The sequence below is a fragment of the Pinus tabuliformis genome, chromosome Q, assembly GCF_031772625.1.
Source record: "Pinus tabuliformis cultivar Carrire ecotype Pingquan chromosome Q, CPIR1, whole genome shotgun sequence".
Classification (NCBI taxonomy): domain Eukaryota; kingdom Viridiplantae; phylum Streptophyta; class Pinopsida; order Pinales; family Pinaceae; genus Pinus; species Pinus tabuliformis.
In genome coordinates this window covers 934,848,535-934,871,842 of record NC_142296.1, presented here as the reverse complement: position 1 = coordinate 934,871,842, position 23,308 = coordinate 934,848,535, and the positions used below count along the sequence as shown (strand labels likewise).

General features: G+C 39.4%; 1 long non-coding RNA gene across 1 annotated transcript in view; it reads left to right on the top strand.

The window, feature by feature from the left end:
• The window catches only part of LOC149222534 (uncharacterized), a 386,945-nt gene that overhangs the window by 241,419 nt on the left and 122,218 nt on the right, over positions 1-23,308 (top strand). The window contains exon 2 of the long non-coding RNA XR_016248900.1: positions 7,155-7,246. This is a non-coding gene — a long non-coding RNA (uncharacterized LOC149222534). The remainder of the gene's footprint in view (positions 1-7,154; positions 7,247-23,308) is intronic.

Here is a 23,308-nt window from a genome sequence, read left to right as displayed (position 1 = left end):
GTCTTGTTGAGTCAGTTGTTTCTCTTCTGACAGTAATCTTGGGACACTCGTCCTCAAGCCTATTGTAAATGACCTCCCAAGCTATTGCTCCTCCATCAGAGCTGCAAAATGTATCAGAGAATATGGGATCCATCTCTGCAAACTCAGATTCTACAATGCTCTGCTTCTTCTGTTTCTGCATCACCTTCCTCAAAGACATGTCTTTTGTAGCTTGCCTGAAATGGACAAGATATATCAACGCAAACAATATCAGGCAATTAAGATTGAAAGCATTTCTGAAATGACCTTGGATCGTGAGAAAGGTTTAATGAGATACTCAATGTTAACTACCCATAACTTGGAAAATGATTAGCTCTCCTTGAGCTGCTAAATATTTATTATCCTGATAATTCATTCACTTTTGTATTTAAAACACAATTATTTCACACGCTTACCGCTCTTATTCGCATATCGCAATCTTCAAATGGATACAATATAGCAGTGTGCTTACTATAAGGCAAAATGCGATTGTGGTTGTCGCAATATTTCATTTCGCAAATCGTTAATGGGCATTGTAATGGCATAGCTTAATTACTTGCAAAGTCTGTGAAGTGTGATTTGCGAAATGACAAGGTGCTTATAATCAGGATATCACAACGGGAGGTTTGATCACGCATCGCAGATTTTTAAAGGACTTCCTCATATCTAGTGTTTTCTCAGTATTCACCTAAGATATTGTGCGAGAACTAGGTCCTTCACTATTAACAGTCACACTTGGTGTAGGATTATCTTGAATTTTCAACAAGTGTAGTGGGATTACTGCAAGCCTTGCAAATCATTAATGGGTATTGTAATGGCATAGCTTAATTACTTGCAAAGTCTGTGAAGTATGATTTGTGAAATGACAAGGTGCTTATAATCATGATATCACAGCGGGAGGTTTGATCGCGCATCACAATTTTTTAAAGGTGATTTTTAAAGGACTTCCTCGCATCGGGTGTTTTCTCAGTATTCACCTAAGATATTGTGCGAGAACTACCTCCTTCACTATTAACAGTCACACTTGGTATAGGATTATCTTCAATTTTCAACAAGTGTAGTGGGATTACTGCAAGCCTTTCATTTCTGAATTCCCGAAATCTTTCAAAATTTTCAGGACTTAGGTTCGCTTTATCCCATTTGAACACTTGTTCGAAGGACTTGGCCGACTGTAACATGTCTTCAAAATCATTATCCTCATGGTTGTATGGCTTGAGCTTTACCTAAGTAGTGATATTATGTGCTACCATGTCTGGATTGAATTGCCTTTTTCGCAATGTGTGAAGCTTGAGGGCTTCCATGTTTGTTGACTCCTTAATAGCATGATTAAAATTTTCTAAAGCAAAAGAACCGCACTTGACAGGAAAAGAGGGCCATAATAACTTCTTGTTTTCTTTGAGGACTTTAGCTAGGCCTTTTCCTACGGTGTGGTAGGCGATTTCCATTTCTAACAATTTATTAGAAGCATATAAAGGAAGGACATGTGGGTCGGCTGTGCTACCAAAAACCCTAATGTAGGTGAACCATTCTTCAATAAAATATTTGCCGACAACTAGAAGGTCTGTTGTGGCTTCTTTAGAAAACCTAGGGGATTTCTTATTGAAAATTATTTGATGCAGGGGCAAAAAAACAGAATGACATATCTTATAGAAAGGGGGTATATAATGGGATTCCCATATTTTCTTATGACTGAGGTGGATAGGGTAGGTGTCTTGAAAAGTCCATTTCCAATGCATGGTCAGAAATGCAGTACAGAAACAAATGGCGTCCATAATGTAGGCACAAAAATATAAGGGGGGAAGGTTCTCTAGAGAGGAGGCTCTCTTCTATTGATACTCGGTAATGGTGGTGGCTAGGTTATCAGATAGGATGGTGGTCCAATTCATGATATGGGAGTTAACTCAGGCATCAATCAGAGGAATACATTCTATGGAAAACTTAGAATTATTTGGAAACCCATATAGTCTACATAACATAGCAACTGCATAGTTATAAGGGTTTTCCAAAGAGGCTATAGCATACATACCTGATTTGTCAAATTTTAATTTGTTGTCTAATACTCTCCAGCCTTGAATCAACTTGAAGTAGTTTGGTTTCTTCTTTGCAAAGCTGGCCATGTATGTCATATCATATATATCCTGAGGATCACATATATGATAAATTTTCTTCATGTCTTATGCTCTGAATGATCCCATGAGTTTGTTTCTTGAATTCATGAATTTCCTATCTTCAATGGTGAGGTTTTTGACCACCCACCTGATCATATTCATGTATGGGAGGATTTTAGCCCTCACTCATATCCTATGTAGGAAAGAACAGGCAGTGTCCTTGAATTGAAGCCTTGAAGATCTTGTTGAGTTAGTTGTTTCTCCTCTAACAGTAATCTTGGGACGTTCGTGCTCAAGCCTATTGTAAATGACCTTCCAAGTTGTTGCTCCTCCATCAGAGCTGTAGACTGTATCAGAGAACATGGGAGCCATCTCTGTAAACTCAGATTCTGCAATGCTATGCTTCTTTTGTTTCTGCATCACCTTCCTCAACGACATGTCTTTTGTAGCTTGCCTGAAATGGACAAGATATATCAACGTAGACAATATCAGGCAATTAAGATTGAAAGTATTTCTGAAATGACCTTGGATCATGAGAAAGGTTTAATGAGATACTCAATGTTAACTACCCATAACTTGGAAAATTATTAGCTCTCCTCGAGCCGCTAAATATTTATTATCCTGACAATTCGTTTGCTTTTGTATTTAAAACGCAATTATTTCACACACTTACCGCTCTTATTCACATATTGCAATATTCAAATGGATATAATATATCATTGTGCTTACTATAAGGCAAAATGCAATTGCGGTTGTCGCAATATTTCATTTCGCAAATCGTTAATGGGCATTGTAATGGCATAGCCAAATTAGTTGCAAAGTCTGTGAAGTGCGATTTGCAAAATGACAAGGTGCTTGTAATCAGGATATGGCAGCAGGAGGTTTGATCACGCATCACAGATTCTTAAAGGTATTTTATGATAGTCACATGGAAAAGTGTGATTTGTGATTTGCGATAAGGATCTCATCATTGGGTTTTTTTGAAATATTTTTCAAGGTAATTTCTTAGAGTTAGGTTTTATTATCCTAAGACTAAAAATTTAAAAAGGGCCCCAATTTATATGTCTAACCTAGCTATTTTTATCCATAAATGGGGGGGTTGTTACATAGTACAACAAAGTAGTAGGAGAGGAACCTATATCTCCAACTGAAGCAACCATTTTTCGTTATTCAATAGGGGAACAACTCTTTGGACAATAATTAGAATTACTTACTGAAAAATAAGAAGAAGAAGAAACATTGTATGGAGAACAATTAATAGAAGAACTAGAAGAGGAAAATACAATTGAAGGACTTTATTACCTCAGTTCAGAAGATTCATTGGTAGAAGGTGAAGATGAAATATTTCCTCCAAATGAACATGAAATAGTAATAGGAGGAGGATGATGAGGAGAATGACCACCACCTAGAGGTGGTAAAGGAGGAAGAAGGCCCCCTCCCAATGGTGGAAGAATCAATAAAGGTGGAGGTATAGGAAGGGGAAATGAAGGAGATGATGACTATGGAGAAGATTCTTATGGATTCCTCATTCAAAATACTGACACTAATGTTAATATGAAAAAATATCACCATTAGTACTTCCTAACTTCCACGATACGAGAATATAAGACTCGAAATTTCTTCTCTTTTAATTTGAAGTATTATGTATATCGTATGATTACTTGATGCTCAAAAGTTAAAATTGTTTCCCCTGATACTAAAAGATGGAACCATTAAATGGTTTATGGGTCTAGGTACCAACTCAATAATATCATGGGATGATATGAGAATATTTTTTTAGAAAACTATAAATACTATTGTATACATCATGATCTTAAAGAGGAAATATTTCAAATGGCTAAAAAAGAATATGAGATCCCAAAGGATTTGGTAGATAGATTTGTATATAATGTTAAGAGGGAAAATATAATCTAGGATTTGATACACTAAAATCCCTCATACGTAGAGCTATTATGGATGAGTGCGTTGAAAGTAGCAACAAGAAATGTTAAAAATAGAATCTAGAAATTCCAATTTAATTTGTCCTTGAATTAAATTGTGAATTAAAATTGTAATTCTTTTCTCATATAAACTTGTAATAGTTAATTAAGTTAAGTTGACTTAGTTAACTTAGGAATTTTGAGTTGGAAGTATTTTGGAATTCATGTAAATGTTCTCCCTAAATTTTAAGGGTCTAGTATAAGTCTAGATTGAGTTGTAATTAGATAACTCATTTTACTAAGTTATAGATAGTTAAACTAGTTCTAACTGTTTGCTGAACTAGTAGAGGATTAGTAGTGAGTTAGTGCACTGGTGCATCCACACATGCTACTCTAGTTAACTGAAGATTCACTCATCAGAAACTCATGCATGTCAGTTCTGAGAAAGACTAGTTGAGACTAGAGTGCAAGGACAATGTACTATCAATTGTATGATTTACTGCGCTATAAATATCATGCATGCAATCAAGAAGAGGACCTAATGGACTGCACAGTTTTGAGGAAGGATTTCCCACATTAAATATGGGTTAATTCTCAAAGAAACAATGCAAGGAAATAGGGGCTTGGATATCGGTAGAATAGGCTAAGGATTTGGCTTGAGCTAGCTTTTCAGCTGAGTTGTGTAGGGATTATTCTTGTGAGAACAAGCATTATATTCTCATCTTGGATTTCTTATTAATGAAATATAGATAGTGTTGATCAATGGTTGTCGTTGATGTCAACCCAAGAAGTACCAGAGGCTACCCTGATATTGAATGGGAATTTTTACTTGACAATTTACTCTATTCTAAGTCAAGGATCTTTTAGATAGACTCTACTCGTTGAGATGTTTCCGTTGATATATGGCACACCATGTAATTCTTAATGGTTTGAGAGATATTTATGTTTGGAGTTAGTAACCCCAGTTAGTGGGCTAAAACCCTATGGGGTTGTGGCATGTTAGTCATAATTGGTTGTGGTCATTGAATGGTAAATAATTAATAATTTGTTCTTTTCCCTAAAATACCTCCAATGCTCACTTGTTGAGGGCCCTCTCAACTCAAGAATTCATATAAATAGTGACCCTCATATCCTCCTCTAATAGGGATTTTGTGGATTCAAACAGGCAATCATGGAATTTTCACTATAATGCTTTTTCTGCAAAGCTTCTAAAGTTAAAATCCATTGCCAAAATTTTGATGAACCTCACGAAGGAATTGTAGATCTTAGTTCGCACTATTTTCGGAGATATGATCTAAGTAAGTTAGGGTTTTTGCAAGCTCCCAAATTCCATGTCAAATAGGTGATATTGGGAAAATTGTAATAACTTTCTCTCTAAGCATTGGATTCAAATTTCATAAATAGCGATAGCTAAAGGAAAGGCTATAGTTTGTTGGGTATCATTTTAGAGTCGAAGGTTGCAATAGCAACATGTGGCACGTCGTAAAAATTCGCTCTACTGAACAAGTCTATAATCAGATCATCATGGGAGATTGGGCGTAACTATTTCTTGAAGAATCCAATCTTGATCCAACCTATGGGGTTGGAAAGAGGACTCAAAGGGATACTACAGGACAACATTTTAGACCCTGGAGATTCGAAATTACATAGATATAATAGATTCAATATAGATATCCTAGAAGGTATGAAAAAACATGCATTCAAGGATCATTGCAGTCAGGACCACACATCAACAGTCAAGGGTAAGTATCCTATAACAAGGTATGTATGATTAGTGTTTATATTTGAATTTTGAGTATCATCTCTGACATATTTTTTTGCAGGACAACATAAGTATATACAGGGTATCAACTATATCTCTATGTCTCTATCTATCATAGTTAGTTTTGATACCACATTTTGGATGTCCTATTCTTGATACTATGCATTTGACGCTACATATTCTTGATGCTACACAGAGTCTGCTAAATCTATATGATGTTGTAAGTTTATGTTACTTTTCTTGTCATAGTTGATAGAATGCTCTATGTTGTTCTACTTAGAACTTGGTCCATCACAAGTCTAGGGTTTGTCGTCAGTTTTTATTGTATATATCTTTAAGTCAGTTTTGGGCATAGTCTTGCATAGAGTCCAGGCCTATTGTTGGGCATGGAATCCCCCCATGGCATGTTTTGGGGCTAAAAGCCCAAGTTTTGAGTTGATATTGTTGTAAATCTCGACGAATTGCGGGCGCGAAATGTATGTTAGAGTCATAGGGTTGTCCGCTCTAGTTTTGAATGTAATGTCGGCCTACCCATGGTGTTATAGAAAATTTTGGGCACTACAACCCCAAGCATGAAATGTCCATAAACCAAGGGCTCCTAAGTCGCTAAAAGTGTTGTTCTAACCCCTAAAGGAACAAGGTCAACTGATTACAGCTTCTCCCAGAAGTTCTCCATGAAAAACTGCTCAGCGCTGGTCAAAACAGGATCATTTCAGCTGTTCCATAGGCAAAGTGCGTTGCATCTCACCTAAATACAATGTGTGGGTGCGTTGCATTTCAAAAAGCCCTTCTATGTGGTGCGATGGGCGAGAAGTGACAAATGGCAGTGTCATTCCGCGAGATGGAGAGGCATGGAAACTTCCAGAAACTTCTCCTGTGACACTTGCCTCTCTGAATTCGACCAAGGATGAGTAAGAGGTCATCAATCTCCAAGTGCAAGCAAGAACTATCAGAGGGAAGACACTAATCAAGTCACAAGCTGACTCATCTCCCTTACAGATATCTATATATGGATCCCTCATCCCAGAGATCTAGAGGCTGGAATTTTGCATATTGTAAGGAATTGCTGTTGGTTTCTTGAGACAACATCAGATTGTTGGGTGATCTAAGCTTTGTATGAGGTGAAGAGGGGCTTCCTTGCTGAGAGGATGATGCTGGGTCAGAACAACTGGTTGTAACTCCCTTGGCTCTTTCTTGTTTATCAATAAAAGCTATTCAAGTTTTCCTCCATACTCTTGTGTAATTTACGTTTTATGCATTTGTATGGTCAATTTACATCTGATCCTAGATTGTTTATGATTATAGATCCATGTTCTTATATAGTGCTATGCTAATGTGATCTTACAGGTACTTTGTGAAGCTGGGTGTGCAAGGGAACAAGTAGCGAAAGACTATCAAGAAAGAGAGGAATCGAACTAGGAGATTAGCGCAAGATAGAGGTTGGTCTTCTTTGTTCTTCTCTCATCTATACTTCATAAAGGAAAAATGAAAGTAGCTTTACTTTGTTTGTTTCTAAGGTAGTTATCACACCTTAGTGGGATAAGCAGTTCTGTGTAGACACTTTTCCATGTAACAAAATGGCGATTCCACTGGGGACGAATTAGTTTGTTTGTTTATCTTCCTTGTTGTCTATTTTATAAACTTACAGATGGAGCCTAAAGTCAAGCCAGGTAGCTTTCGAACTGCATTTGCTATGCAAATGCAAAGTAGATAAATTCCACTTTAGTCAATCTCCAGGATTTGTTTATAAATTAAACAACTGATTTACAAATTTTCTGATTGCCCCTTGTGGTAGCTCTTAGATCCTCCTTAGATCTACCCCTGATTGTTGCATTACTGATTATCGTTTTCTCGGCCAAAACCCATGAACTGAACTGCAAACTGTGACCCGGAACCCAAGCAAAGTCTCGTCTCTAGCCCAGTGCAGGTACTGTTCTGTGAATCTGAAATTCAGCGCACTTCCCGAGTGTAGTAGGTGCGCTGCATTTCAAATTCCCTGTGTTACAGGTGCGCTGATCAGACTAGGCATTGTTCAGTTTTGGTTTCTATGATTCATTCTTTCCAGTTCTATTCATGAATTTTGCTGCCTGCGATCAGTATATCTCTGTTTGAAACCAATTTTCCTTGCTGTTATTCCGCCTCCTTTGTACAAAAGAACTGTAAATGTTTTTGTGTATTTGTTGAGTCATTTTCAGTTCTCCTTTGCAAAAGTAACTTAATCGTACTATCGTCCTTTGATTTGAAAGCGTCGCAAGTGTCATTTTCAGCCATAGGAAAGAGTTTGGTTGCTGTAGATAGTCGATTATCCTGTTACTATTGTATTTGGTCTGAATTTGTAATTTTTCTAGTGTAGAAAGCAAGTATTCATTTCCAAATTGTAAAGTGTTGTGATTGTCTCCATTTTTTATTTCAAAAAGAAACTTGTTGGTAATTGTCACTTGAAAAGTAATTCAGATTTGTGCATTAGCTTTCTTTTTCCATTCACATACTAAGAAAGCCGAAAACAAATACATGCATGTGCATTTGCATTTAGACTGTTTGATTGGTTTGATTTAGGACAGTGCATTTAGAGTGTGCTCTTTGCTCTTTGTGAAAGAATATTGTCTCTCTTTCCTTAGTAGCTAGGATTTTCATTGCACAAAGAAGATAAAAGGTTGTTTATCATCTTAGATTGCATTTTAGGAATTATACATCTACATCTCGCGGTGAACCTAAAAGGAAAACTTCATAAACAAGATCAACTATAAAATAAATTCAATGAATCTAACAACGCTTTGGAACCTAACGCACAACATTTAGAAGTCTAGGCTAGAGACGTATTCCGGCGTCGTAAAGCCTGGTAACTGTTGTTCTCACTGATGGTTGGGTGATTCCTCCACTTTGAGAAGATAATTGCCAGTACAGACTTGTGCTCCCACGTACCATCGAGTATATTTTGGGAGACCACAATACGCTTAATCCTTTATCCATAGGAAGCCGTGTCTGCCGCCATATCGATCGCAATGCACTGAACACAGCATTCGGGAAGATTGACTGCCGTACCGTAAAAAGTATTCTACAGTTTTGTGATTGGTTTGGTAATCCCTCTACCTAGATTTCTAGAGCAGTCCCTTTCGTTCCTTTTCAGACTCCTTAATGGAAAAGGTCCATCTGAGCACTTGTCACTTCAGGCTCATTAAAAATCGAAGGTGACTAGAGTCATCTTTTGTTTTTTCTCGACTCTTAAAAATTGAAAAAACAAGTTGTGTCAAAGCGTCTAAAATTTATTTTAAACAGAATAATCATCACCCTTTCCTACGTTGATCTTAGGTTGAGAAAATGGAATCCACCAACCAAGGAATTCCCCTTGGAGGAAATCCTAGTCCCTTCTCCTCTTGGGGAGATGTTGGTGCGCCCCAAATGGCCACATTGTCGCTTCCAAGATTGACAATCGGCTTGCCCGTATGGCTCTTCTCAACCTCTGTCGTTCAGAACACCGCAATTCCTGAGCAATTGAGTCAGCAACTAGACGAATCCAGAGTTACCCACAAACCTTCTACTTCCTCCAATTCTTCTTCTCCTCCTTCTTCTTCGCTTGATGGGGTTGGTAAATCCAAAAATCAAGTACCTGAGAAGAAGAAGGAAAAGAAGAAGAAAGAGAAGAAGAAGAAGGAGCCAAAAGTGAAAGGGGGCAACCAAGCATTGTCTAGCAAAAATCCACACACTGCACCGACCAGGCCTAAATCGCCATGTGTCATTTGCAAAGGAGACCACTATCATAGAGATTGTCCTTGCATCCCTCGGATCTTAAGGGACTGGTCTCCTCGTTTGCACAACCCGGTGTCGTCAACCTCTGATGATCATGTTGAAAGCACACCGTCAACTAGTGAAAGTGAAGCCCCAGGACAAAAAGGAAAATATAGATTTCCTTGTAAACTGTGCGAAGGCGACCACGCCGTCCATCGTTGTCCCTTCTTAGACAAGGCTAAAAGAGTTTTGGACAATCGTCCGGTCTTACTATTACGACTTCCTCCTGGATATAAAAAACTCTTGCCGATTCCGTCACTAGTTGAAAAGTTGGCTGACCCGCCCAGGTGGTCGGCCGAAGCGTCTATCATTGAAGACAAACCATCTGAACCCATACCAAACGAAAGTCAAAAGGTCGAGGTGGCAGTTGACCCGGTCTTGCCTTCAGAGGTTCCATCTTCAGATGATACAGTCACAGAAGATAATAAGGATGACACCGTCCAAATTACTTTCGTAAGCACAGACTCCAATGAACATGGGGGCAATTTACCCATTCCTTTACCACAGGAAGGAAGTTCGTCAGAGTCGTACCCGGCCGTCTATTCGGTCCCACCTCCAAGCAACCTAGTTGTCTCCTTTGACTGGAATCAACTAGGCAGACCCCGTTTACCAGCTAGTGTACCATTCTGAATTATTGCTCAAGTATATAGAATGGTTATGGCTGGTACCATCATAGATGAAGGGGCTTCTGTGAGTATCCTTTCCTCGACTGCTTGGAAAGCGCTTGGTTCGCCATCGCTTTTGCTTGAGATGAGAAATCTAACAGGCTTTGACAAAGGAACCAGTCGATCGTTAGGGATCCTTCCCAATGTGCCCATAACGTTGAGGGGGAAAACCATTCAAATGAACGCAATGGTAGTTAAAGGACCCCTGGATTATAATCTACTCCTTGGATGAAACTATATTTATTGCATGGGAGCGATTGTCTCCTCACACTTTAGAGTAATGTGTTTTCCGCACGAAGGAAGAGTGGTCAAGCTCGTAGACCAGCTTTCATTTCCCAGATCACACAGAGAAAATAGTCATATGCCATCCCTGAATGGTCTTTTCACACAAGGAATGTCTCATCAATCTCCAGTTCGTCCGCCTGATGAGCGCGAGTGATTCGGGGGACATGACGGAAACCCAGGGGGCATGCACCCTAGTCTGCTTCAGCAGGAAAACTTCGGGTATAGGATACGTTTCTGCGAGAGATATATGACTGGTCTGTACTCCCGTCCGTGATTGGAAGAGGGAGTTATTCTGGAACAAGATTCTCTTGTCAAAGTTATGTGAGTGGAGGCGTCTGCACCGCTCACCTTTGTCTACTTCGATAGACATCACCGAAGAAATGTTTTGTTTGTGCTGTGAATAGAACAATCTTTGGTAACTTGAAAGAGGATTACCTTTCATGATAAAAAAAATGTTTTGTCGGTAAGAACAAAAGGTAACCTTGAAACTTTATTTTATACCTGGGGGCATGCAAGCCTTTTGGCATACAAGCAAAGAGCGATCATTTATCTGTTTTTTGGATTGGTCATTTCCTAACTTGCATAAAGAAAGGATGTGGGGCAAAACTCTAAAAATTGCCATTTTTAAATGGGACATTCTTATTATACGATTGGATTAATCGAGCAGTTTTAACGCATAGTTCAAGCTCATTAAAAAATAAACATAAGCCATGAGCAAATGTTTCCCCCCTCATTTAAGCTCATTAAAAAATGAACTATTTCCCGGTAAATGACCATCGTGAATGTAGTACTTCAGCCTTTAAAAGCCTTGGTCATGTTCTCATCATCACCTCCACTCTGTATTGGCTGACATTCACCTCCATTTGATTGTTTACCCCTTTTGAGGAACAACTGCGAAGAGTGATCTCACTAGCCATCCTTGTAACACTACCATGATTGGAACATTTCAAACCTTACCTAGAATCAGCTGCTACCCAATTTTATCACTCGTTCCTCAAAAGACGAGTCTCCTTTAAGCTCTTTTCAACTGACTCGTAAAATATGAAAATATTTCTGAGCCATTGGCCTCTCCAGCTCGTTAAAGGGACCGGAAGTGCTATCCCTCCTCTAAATTTTAATCTTTTTGGACCTGAGGGATTATTACACAAAAATATCGAGCGCTTGTTTTGTTCGGCTCGTTAAAAGTATCGAAAATTCATCCCTTCTGTATTGTTTTATACTTTTTCGGACTTAAGGGATTAGATGAAGAAAAAGGAATTTTGGAGTTTCCTTTACGTTCCTTTTCAGGCTCTCTAAAATTGAAAAGGACCATGTTATCTTTGTCGTTAAACTCGTTAAAACTTAATAGCGACAAATGTTGGAAATAATACTGCTGCAAGTTGTCTCTATCTTTCTTAATATGAAACTTCAGTTTACAATCTTTTGTACTGGTGCAGCCTTATACCAGTACGCAGGCTACAACCTGCAGAAGGCTTCAACCTTCTCTCGTTCTCCAAACTTCCTTGGAAGGGAGCTCCAACCCCTTTTTCTTTTGTACTAGCCAAGATACTAGTACGTAGGTGCTGACCTACAATCTTCCTTCTTCCAGGTATCACTTTTCATACATTTTCAGACTTGGATATTCCTGAAGCACAACATTACAATCTGAAGACCACAATTCATTCAATTTTCACAACAGATCATTGAAGCATAAAACAACCCAACTTTGAATCACTGAACCACTGAACCCTGTCAATCACCAGTTACCAGAACACAGAGCAGACTACAGAACTCTGTAATAACAGTCAGACCCCACTGTAAACTCAAATCAAGCTTCAAAAGATATACGCTACTTTAATGAGCAGAAACCGCGTATACACGCGCTTTTACCGAAACCAACCTGCATACAGATCTAAAAATAAACTTTCTCAATTTGCAGCTGTACCAGATATTAGTTAGACTCAGAACGTAACATTGCGACAATATGCAGATCTAGAAATACGCATAATCAACCATATCATGATAGTTCATTTCAAACCATTTGATCCCGATCTCTCCTTAGATCTAGTTCTCCATCAACCGATGAGATCTCTCCTTAGCTCAGATCAACCAACTCAGAACCTGCATATCAGATCTCTTTCTCTCTTAGATATTCATGCCTTGTCGAAAGATGATCTTTGCCTAATGATCTTCTTCTCCTTATATAGCCTTAGGCCTTTCTCAATACCAAGAGCCAAAACCATAGTAACACAATACCATCAACTTTAAAACTAGGGATCGACACGCCCGTCGAGACATAATGGTCCGAAATCATAGGCACAACTTCCAAGGTCTAACCACCATGAACCAAAGGAACCTTTCCACATACACGCGCTTTTTCTGAATCTAACTTGCGTGTACACGCGACTTGGGCTTAACGAAAGAGCGTGTATGAGCTTTCTTGCCATGCTGTACTGAGATCTGTCTTCTGATTGAGTTGCCATCACCTGTACTAACCTTTGAGCACCTGTACCATCCACTGAGTGAGTTGCCATCAAGGACAACACTTGAACCATAATGCCAACAATCTCCCCCTTTGGACTTGATGGCAACCACCACACCAAGTCACTCTCCCCCTTTGACATCAAGGGCAAAGGGAGGACCAAGATATTCTCTTCCTTGGTAATCCTTCTGCTGTCCATACTGCTGTCCATACTCCCCCTGAGTACATGCTGAAATCTCCAAGTGTGCTCCCCCTTTGTGAATGCCAAAGAGTACCAATCTATCCATCCTGCTCACCAAGTGCTGTTCATGCTCCCCTTGACTGTAGGCAAGATCTGCAAAAGATGTTCTTCAAGAAGAACATGACTCTATACATCATAAAAGACCTTCCTATCACCAAAGACTCATACATACATCCATTTCTCAACTAAGTGAGGATATACAAAAAAATGACTCATCCACCCAACAAGTGGGGATACATCAATATTGACTCATCCACCTAACCATGATAATACATGAACATTTCATCATTCATCCCAGGCATAGTGGGGAAACCAACAAAGGCCGTTACATGACCTTGACACCATAAAAGAGACAAGAGAGATACATGACATAGAGACAACAGATCTAGACCAAGACTTAGGAAAGACATCAGCAGCATCTGATAAACATCTTGTTAGATCAGCAACTAGAATTTTTTTCTGAGCTCCTTCTCCTGAAACCAACAACCAAAAACATCTGAATGCCAACAATGCTTTATGAGACTTTTGAGCTGCTCCCCCTGAACCTGTGCCTGTTGCACTCCCTGAAACTGTGCCTGAATAATTCTGACATTCCTATTGCTGTTCAGAACTTCAGAGTTTTCCCTTGCTGTTCAGAACTTCATATACGCGTTTTCTCCTGTATAAAACAGCGTATGTACGCGGATATTCTTTCTGCAACAAGCGTCCAGCATACACGCGACTTTCCCACCATGAATCCGCGTGTATACGCTCATATTACTTCCGTAACCTGCGTATACCAACTTTTCTGTAGAACAAACAAATTTCAACAACAGGATGAAGCATTAACTACTCCCAGCTTTTGTCTGAGATATTCAAAAGTTTCCCTGGGCAGTGGTTTTGTGAGAATATCAGCAACTTGCTCCTTAGAAGGAACATACTCCAACTTGACCTTCTGTTCAAGCACTTGTTCCCGAAGAAAATGGTACTTGATTGGTATGTGCTTGGTCTTTGAGTGCATGACTGGATTCTTTGAAATGCTGATTGCACTTGTATTATCACATAAGATAGAGACAGGTGGAGTGCAAGTGATTTGAAAGTCCTGCAAGGTCTGCATCATCCAAAGAAGTTGTGTGCAACAAGATGCTGCAGCCACATATTCTGCTTCAGCTGTAGATAAGGCAATCGAACTTTGTTTCTTGCTGAACCAAGATACTAATCTGGAACCCATGAAGAAAGCACCTCCACTTGTGCTTTTCCTATCATCCACACTTCCAGCCCAATCTGCATCTGTGTAAGCATGAAGAGTGAGATCAGTATTTCTAGGATACCATAAGCCATAGTTTTGGGTCCCTTGAAGATATTTGAAGATTCTTTTGACTGCCTGAAGATGAGTTTCCTTTGGGTTGGCTTGAAATCTTCCAACCATTCCTACTGCATGTGTAATATCTGGTCGAGTACCTGTCAAATAAAGCAAACTCCCAATCATGGATCTATAAGTGGGTTGGTGGACTGCTGCTGATTCATCATTTGCACTGAGGCTGCATCCTGTAACCATGGGTGTACATACTGGTTTTGACTCTTCCATGCCATACTTCTTCAAGATCTGCTTGAGGTATTTGGTTTGAGACAAGAAGATACCTCCTTCATTTTGTTGGATTTGCAATCCAAGAAAATATGTCAATTCTCCAAGAAGTGACATTTCGAATTCTTTCTGCATAACCAAGGCAAAGTTTTGACTCATAGTCTCTTCATTGCTGCCAAAAATAATATCATCTACATAAACAACAAGAATTAGCAATTTGTTATTTTCAACTTTTATATAGAGATTGCTATCTGCTGATCCTTTTGAAAAGCCTTGTTGGTGAAGATATTTGTCCAACCGATAGTACCAAGCCCTTGGAGCTTGTTTGAGCCCATAGAGAGCCTTTTTCAATCTGCATACAAGGTTTGGATCATTCCCAAGAATGAACCCATCTGGCTGCTCAATATATACTTCTTCTTCTAAGTCTCCATTCAGGAAGGCTGATTTCACGTCCATTTGAAATACCTTGAAGTTTTGAAAGCTTGAGAGAGCAAGGAACATTCGGATGGCCTCTAGTCTTGCCACAGGAGCAAAGGTCTCTTCAAAATCTATTCCTTCTTGCTGTGCATACCCTTTACAAACAAGTCTGGCCTTGTTTCTAATTACTTCTCCATTTTCATTTAACTTATTCTTGAAGACCCATTTTGTTCCTATTACATTCTTATCTTTTGGTCTAGGAACTAATTCCCAAGTGTTGTTCCTTTCGATTTGCTCAAGTTCTTCATCCATTGCTTTGACCCAACATTCATCTTTGCATGCTTCTTTCACATTTTGTGGTTCAATGGAGGAGAGTAGAGCCAAGTAGCTTGAAGCTTCTGCAAGTGTCCTTCTTGTTTGTACTCCTGCTTCTTTCTGCCCCACAATCTGAGTTTCTGGATGATTCTTTTGGACATATCTGGATGGAGTCTTCTCTTCTATTCTTGTCTGCTCCTCTGGTTCTTCTTGAGATTCTTCTTCTTCTTGAGGTTCTTCTTCTTCATCATTTCGCCTTTGAGAGTAACCTTCATCTTCTTCATGATGAACTTGCCTAGGAATATATCCCTTCTCATCAACCACTATATCAATACTGTCAACAATTCTGCCAAGTCTTTTATTGTAGCACTTGTATGCTTTGCTATGTGGAGAATAACCAAGAAGAATGCCCTCATCTGCTCTAGGTTCAAGTTTGCCAAGTTGCTCATCAGTATTCTTAATATAACATTTGCTCCCAAAGATTTTGAAATGCTTCACGGAAGGAGTTTTACCACTCCAAAGCTCATGAGGTGTTTGAGTGCTGTTTACTCGGACATTTGTTTTGTTAAGAATGATAACAGCAGCATGTGCGGCTTCTCCCCAGAAGGTTGCAGGAGTACCTGATTCATCGAGCATAGCACGAGCCATTTGTTGGATAGTTCTGTTCATTCTTTCCACAACCCCATTTTGCTGAGGAGTTCTAGCTGTAGAGAATTCTCTTCTTATCCCATGTTCATCGCAGAAATCAAAAAATTCATTTGATGTGAACTCCCCACCTCTGTCAGATCTGAGGCACTTGATTTTGTGTCCTGATTCATTTTCAGCCAATGCTTTGAAGGATTTGAATTTTTCGAATGCTTCATCTTTGTGCTTCATAAGCCCTAACCAAACAAACCTTGAGAAATCATCAATGAATAATATCAGATATTCTTCTCCTCGAGGTGTCCTTTTCCTAAATGGACCACATACATCTGTATGGACTAGCTCAAGAGGCAAGCTAGCTGATCCTTCCTTCTCTGGAAAGTTAGTTCTGGTCTGCTTTCCAAACTGACAAGATTTGCATATGGTGTTGTCTGGAATTTTGATATCTGGAAGATCGCGAACTGCCTGATATTTGCATGCTTTCCTTATTTGTGAGAAGCTTAGATGTCCCAACCTTCGATGCCATAACCAGTGCTCTTCATCCTTGCTAAGATAGCATTGTTGTTGTCCTTCTTCAAATATGTACAGATTATTTGGAGTTCTTTTGCCTTTGAGAACTGTTTTACCTGTATCAAGATCACGAACAAGACATCCATTCGATCTGAAAATAACCTCTGTTTTTTGATCACACATCTGGCTGACACTTAGAAGATTATGCTTCAATCCATCAACATACAAAACATTTCCAGCCTTGACCTTTTCTTTCAAAGGAGCAATACCTTTTCCTTTTATAGTTGCAGGAGTATCATTTCCAAAAGAAACTTTCTTTCCCTTTTCTAAAGTAGAATAAGATTCAAGTTTTTCTTTATCACCTGTCATATGTTTCGAACATCCACTGTCAATGTACCATAGATTTTCCTGTCCTTCTGCATAAAATGCTATCCCACATCTTTCTGTTTGAGGTTCCTTTATTCTCCATGTTTTGGTGCTTGTGGCTTGTTCCTTTTTCTCCTGAAACCTGCTCCTGCATTCAGAGTCTTTATGACCAAAATTATTGCAAATAGAACATTCAACTTCATTTTCAAGCACCGAAAAGTTGTTATAGGTCCTTTTTGTAATCCCTGTCATACTTCTTTGTTTTTGAGCTTCCCTAGTCATGATTGTTTTATATGCAACACATTGAGCTGCTCTGTGACCAAAGTTGTGGCAAGAAAAGCATTGTCCATTGAAGAAGCTTCTGCGGTTATTGAATCTACCAGCCAACTGATTGTAATTTCTATTTTCATCTATTCTAAACTGAGAAGATTTTACCTGTGGTTGGTTGTAGCTTTTGTTCATCCTTAAGGAGGATTGTCCCTGATAGTTTCTGTTTGTAACTCGTCCCTGCTTTACCTGATTATCTTCATTGTTCTTCCGCTCATTTCCTCTTGCTGCATCAAGATAACTTTTTGAGGTGGATGCTTGAGAGGTTTCTCCATTATAGCCCAAACCTGTCTTGTTTAGAGGAGACCGCTGCACACTGATAATCTCATCCAAAGTTTCAGATCCTTTGACAAATTTAAGATTAATAGCTTTTGTTTTCTCAATTTCTTTTCTGAGACCAACAATTTCACCTTCTAGTTTTTCAAGATGTTTTTCCTTTTCATCAATTTGAAATTGCAAAGTATCAATGATCACATTCTTTTCTTCTATGCCTCTCTTGAGTCTAGTGATTTCATTATAGAGATTATCCACATCTATAGCATCCTCATAATCATCATCTTCAAATGCCATTAACAGCTTATATTTATTACCTTGTTCATCTTCATCACTGTTTGATAAGCCATCACTATCTTCATGGGTGTAGTAGCTTTTCCTATTTGCACTTTGTTTCTTGTTCCATCTAGCAGGTTCTTTTCCTTTATCCTTATAAGGACATTTTGCAGCATAATGACCTACTTTCCCACAAGCAAAGCATTTGAAAGGTAGCTTACCTCTGAACCTTCCAGAACCCCTTTGAAGATTTCTGACAAAATTTGATTCCTCTTCCTCTTCTTCTGGAACATGGCTTGCTTCATAGTAATCTTCTTTTCCTGATGCCTTAAAAGCAGCTTCCCTTCTGTCAGATGGACCTCCCTTTCTCATTTCATAAGCGGTTAGAATTCCATGTAGCTGAGACATAGTGAGAACACGGAGATTTTCTTTTTCTTCTATTGCAGATACTTTAGATTCAAACTTGGGAGATAAAGATCTTAGAATCTTTTGAACTACTATAGTTTCTCTTATTTCTTCACCCAAATTTTTCATACAATTAACAATCTCATCTACCCGAAGAAAATAATTAGCCACACTTTCATCATTATACATCTTGAGAGTCTCATATTGAATCCTGAGTGTTTGAAGTTTAGCTTGCTTTACCTGTTCATCTCCTTCATAGCTAGTGATCATTTTGTCCCATATTTCTTTTGCTGATTTGAAGTGCATGACCTTCATGAATTCTGTTTGAGATATACTTCCTAATAGAGTACTGACTGCTTTTGCATTTGTTTCATATGCCTTTTTCTCAGCTGGATCTGTAGGAGTAGCTGAAGGAAAAGCATAGCCTGTTTCTACAATGTCCCAAACTTCTGTACCAAGAGATTGAAGATATGCAGTAACTCTTACCTTCCAATAATTGAAATTTGTTCCATCAAAAACCGGTGGCCTGATTGATGCTTCTTTCTCGTAGTTGCTCATGATGAATGATCTTCCTTCAAGCGATCAAGCTTCTCTGAAGGACCTGCTCCGATACCAATTGTTGGAAATAATACTGCTGCAAGTTGTCTCTATCTTTCTTAATATGAAACTTCAGTTTACAATCTTTTGTACTGGTGCAGCCTTATACCAGTACGCAGGCTACAACCTGCAGAAGGATTCAACCTTCTCTCGTTCTCCAAACTTCCTTGGAAGGGAGCTCCAACCCCCTTTTTCTTTTGTACTAGCCAAGATACTAGTACGTAGGTGCTGACCTACAATCTTCCTTCTTCCAGGTATCACTTTTCATACATTTTCAGACTTGGATATTCCTGAAGCACAACATTACAATCTGAAGACCACAATTCATTCAATTTTCACAACAGATCATTGAAGCATAAAACAACCCAACTTTGAATCACTGAACCACTGAACCCTGTCAATCACCAGTTACCAGAACACAGAGCAGACTACAGAACTCTGTAATAACAGTCAGACCCCACTGTAAACTCAAATCAAGCTTCAAAAGATATACGCTACTTTAATGAGCAGAAACCGCGTATACACGCGCTTTTACCGAAACCAACCTGCGTACAGATCTAAAAATAAACTTTCTCGATTTGCAGCTGTACCAGATATTAGTTAGACTCAGAACGTAACATTGCGACAATATGCAGATCTAGAAATACGCATAATCAACCATATCATGATAGTGCATTTCAAACCATTTGATCCCGATCTCTCCTTAGATCTAGTTCTCCATCAACCGATGAGATCTCTCCTTAGCTCAGATCAACCAACTCAGAACCTGCATATCAGATCTCTTTCTCTCTTAGATATTCATGCCTTGTCGAAAGATGATCTTTGCCTAATGATCTTCTTCTCCTTATATAGCCTTAGGCCTTTCTCAATACCAAGAGCCAAAACCATAGTAACACAATACCATCAACTTTAAAACTAGGGATCGACACGCCCGTCGAGACATAATGGTCCGAAATCATAGGCACAACTTCCAAGGTCTAACCACCATGAACCAAAGGAACCTTTCCACATACACGCGCTTTTTCTGAATCTAACTTGCGTGTACACGCGACTTGGGCTTAACGAAAGAGCGTGTATGAGCTTTCTTGCCATGCTGTACTGAGATCTGTCTTCTGATTGAGTTGCCATCACCTGTACTAACCTTTGAGCACCTGTACCATCCACTGAGTGAGTTGCCATCAAGGACAACACTTGAACCATAATGCCAACAACAAACTTGTCCATAGCAGACAAGAACGAGTTTCATTATCGCTAGGCTCGTTAAAACATAGCGATGGGTTTGCCTGAAGGGAAAATTATAGAACAAGCATATGTTATCCTCCTCAAGCTTGACAAAAATAAAGAGGTACTGGTCAGCAATGACTGGGGAAAATTGGGAAGAAAACTTGAAGAAACTTTGTTGGTAGCAAGTTGCTCTTGAACATGACACTTTCACTCCGCATCCAAGTCGGGTTGGGTTGTTTCATTCACCGGTCACATCACCATGGTCCCATCACACCATCCACATTTGGGGTAATGCTACCAATCCATCATGTCAGTGTCGCCGATATGTTCAAGAGAAGTCATTCAGAGAATTCACCTGTGTCTCACCCGCTACAATACATTTACACTCCATTCTTTCATGACCGCCGCCTTGAACCATATGTCATCAGGTCGTTTTCACCTCCATTAAAATCATTTCCTCCGTTCTGTGTCATTGATGTGGGATTCATTAAGGCCCTCCTGTGACGGATCGCTTCTTGTCAAAATCAGCTCATTATCCAAGAAGTCGATCTAGAGACACCCCGTTCAGTACTTTGAAGCTTGCATACCTCAATGGCAAGTTTCTCACTTCCGGCAACAGGTTTACATCAATGGCCTTCGACCGAAATATTTTGCGTGGTGTTCGACGCCAAGTCCTTTATTCACACCACGTGAATTGTACTGTAGTACCTTGAGGGTCATTATCATTATCGGTGATTCCTCTCACGCCTGTTAACAGCTTACATCATTGGCTGGTAATCAAGCAATGTCTTTCCATGTTCGACTCTAGAACATCTCTCACATGGATAGACTTGTACTTCGAGTGAAGATTGAACGAGATTGAAGACCCCGGATCTAGTTTCATCCATTCGGGCTGCGATATATATTCAGGGAAATAAAGACATCAAATGTACATCATTGCTGCACAGATAATCATCCAATCAAAAGGATGATGACTCTACCAGAATGATCAGTCTACACTCAGACGATTGTCTGTCCTATGTACATGAAAATGAATTTATAAAGCTGAGCATGGGAATGCCCACCTCAGCTGGATCATGAAAATATTATGAAGATAATGTATTGTATTGTATCTTATTACAGGTCTCCTCCCAACTTGAAAGAACTTCAGATCCTCATAATAAAGCATTTCACTCGACATCAAAAGATTAACGACCTCATGCTTTAGGGGGCAACTGTTATAGACATTTTTGGGCACTAAAATCCCAAGCATGAAATGTCCATAAACCAAGGGTTCCTAAGTCCCTAAAAGTGTTGTTCTAACCCCTAAAGGAACAAGGTCAACTGATTACAGCTTCTCCCAGAAGTTCTCCATGAAAAACTGCTCAGAACTGGTCAAAACAAGATCATTTCAGCTGCTCCATAGGCAAAGTGCGTTGCATCTCACCTAAATACACTGTGTGGGTGCGTTGAATTTCAAAAATCCCTTCTATGGGGTGCGATGGGCTAGAAGTGACAAATGGCAGTGTCATTTCGCGAGATGGAGAGGCATGGAAACTTCCAGAAACTTCTCCTGTGACACTTGCCTCTCTGAATTCGACCAAGGATGAGTAAGAGATCATCAATCTCCAAGTGGAAGCAAGAACTATCAGAGGGAAGACACTAATCAAGTCACAAGCTGACTCATTTCCCTTATAGATATCTATATATGGATCCCTCATCCCAGAGATCTAGAGGCTGGAATTTTGCATATTGTAAGGAATTGCTGTTGGTTTCTTGAGACAACATAAGATTGTTGGGTGATCTAAGCTTTGTATGAGGTGAAGAGGGGCTTCCTTCCTGAGAGGATGATGCTGGGTCAGAACAACTGGTTGTAACTCCCTTGGCTCTTTCTTGTTTATCAATAAAAGCTATTCAAGTTTTCCTCCATACTCTTGTGTAATTTATGTTTTATGCATTTGTATGGTCAATTTACATCTGATCCTAGATTGTTTATGATTATAGATCCATTTTCTTGTATAGTGCTATGCTACTGTGATCTTACAGGTACTCTGTGAAGCTGGGCATGCAAGGGAACAAGTAGCGAAAGACTATTAAGAGAGAGGAATCGAACTAGGAGATTAGCGCAAGACAGAGGTTGGTCTTCTTTGTTCTTCTCTCATCTATACTTCATAAAGGAAAAACGAAAGTAGCTTTACTTTTTTTGTTTCTAAGGTAGCTATCACACCTTAGTGGGATAAGCAGTTCTGTGTAGACACTTTTCCCTGTAACACATGGTCTGCGGACCATGGGATTGTATAAATAGAGTGAAGCTCTAAGTGTAAAACATATTTAGATAGAGCAAAGTATGAGTTAGAAAAGTATGAAGCACATAGCAAGTGTCTAAGTGTATCTTGGGTTGTAGAGTAGGAGAAGGCTCTGCAGCTGAGTGTGTAGAGGCCTAATTGTCCGCAGCTGAGTGCACAAACCCCTGCAGCTAAGTGCCCAGGGTAGAGTTGAGTATGTAACCTAAGAAGATATTAATAAATAAAGGTTTTGTTACCAATTTTGTGTATCTGTTCTAAGTTATTACATGTTTGATATCATTTGCGAATATACTATTTCTTTACTGCGCGCACTTGTATGAATTGTGAATATTGTTAAGTATAACTAAAAGCACACCAATAAGCTAAGTTAATCAACTAATATTAGATTCTTAGTAGGGAATTGGGTGATAACATTGTTTGGCCCCCGAGTAGGGTTGCGCGAATGCAACATCTCAGGCTGCGAGGTATGGGTAAGTGCGCGTAGCGACGTGTGCACAGGGTCGAACCACGGACCACTTGAACCCATTAGACATCTCTAGGGTGCAGAAACCTGGTTCTAGCACCCTGCCATACTACTTCGGGTGAGACCTCAGTCTGCACTCCATGGACTGTTTCCAAAAGGGCCAGTAGTACTGGGATTTATTTGGCTAAATCACCTCTGAACCTGGGTTAGGCCCCAACAAGCCAACAAATAGTTTCGTTGTCGGGACCAGGATCTGCATAAGGGATGTCTGATGTCATGTCAATGGAATCCAATGAGGAAAGAAATTGAAGGGTGGTTGGACAGAAAGACTCACGAGTTCACGGTGCAGGAAAACAGGAATCCACGAGTATCAAAGGAATAGTGGTTAGAGTGCTACTT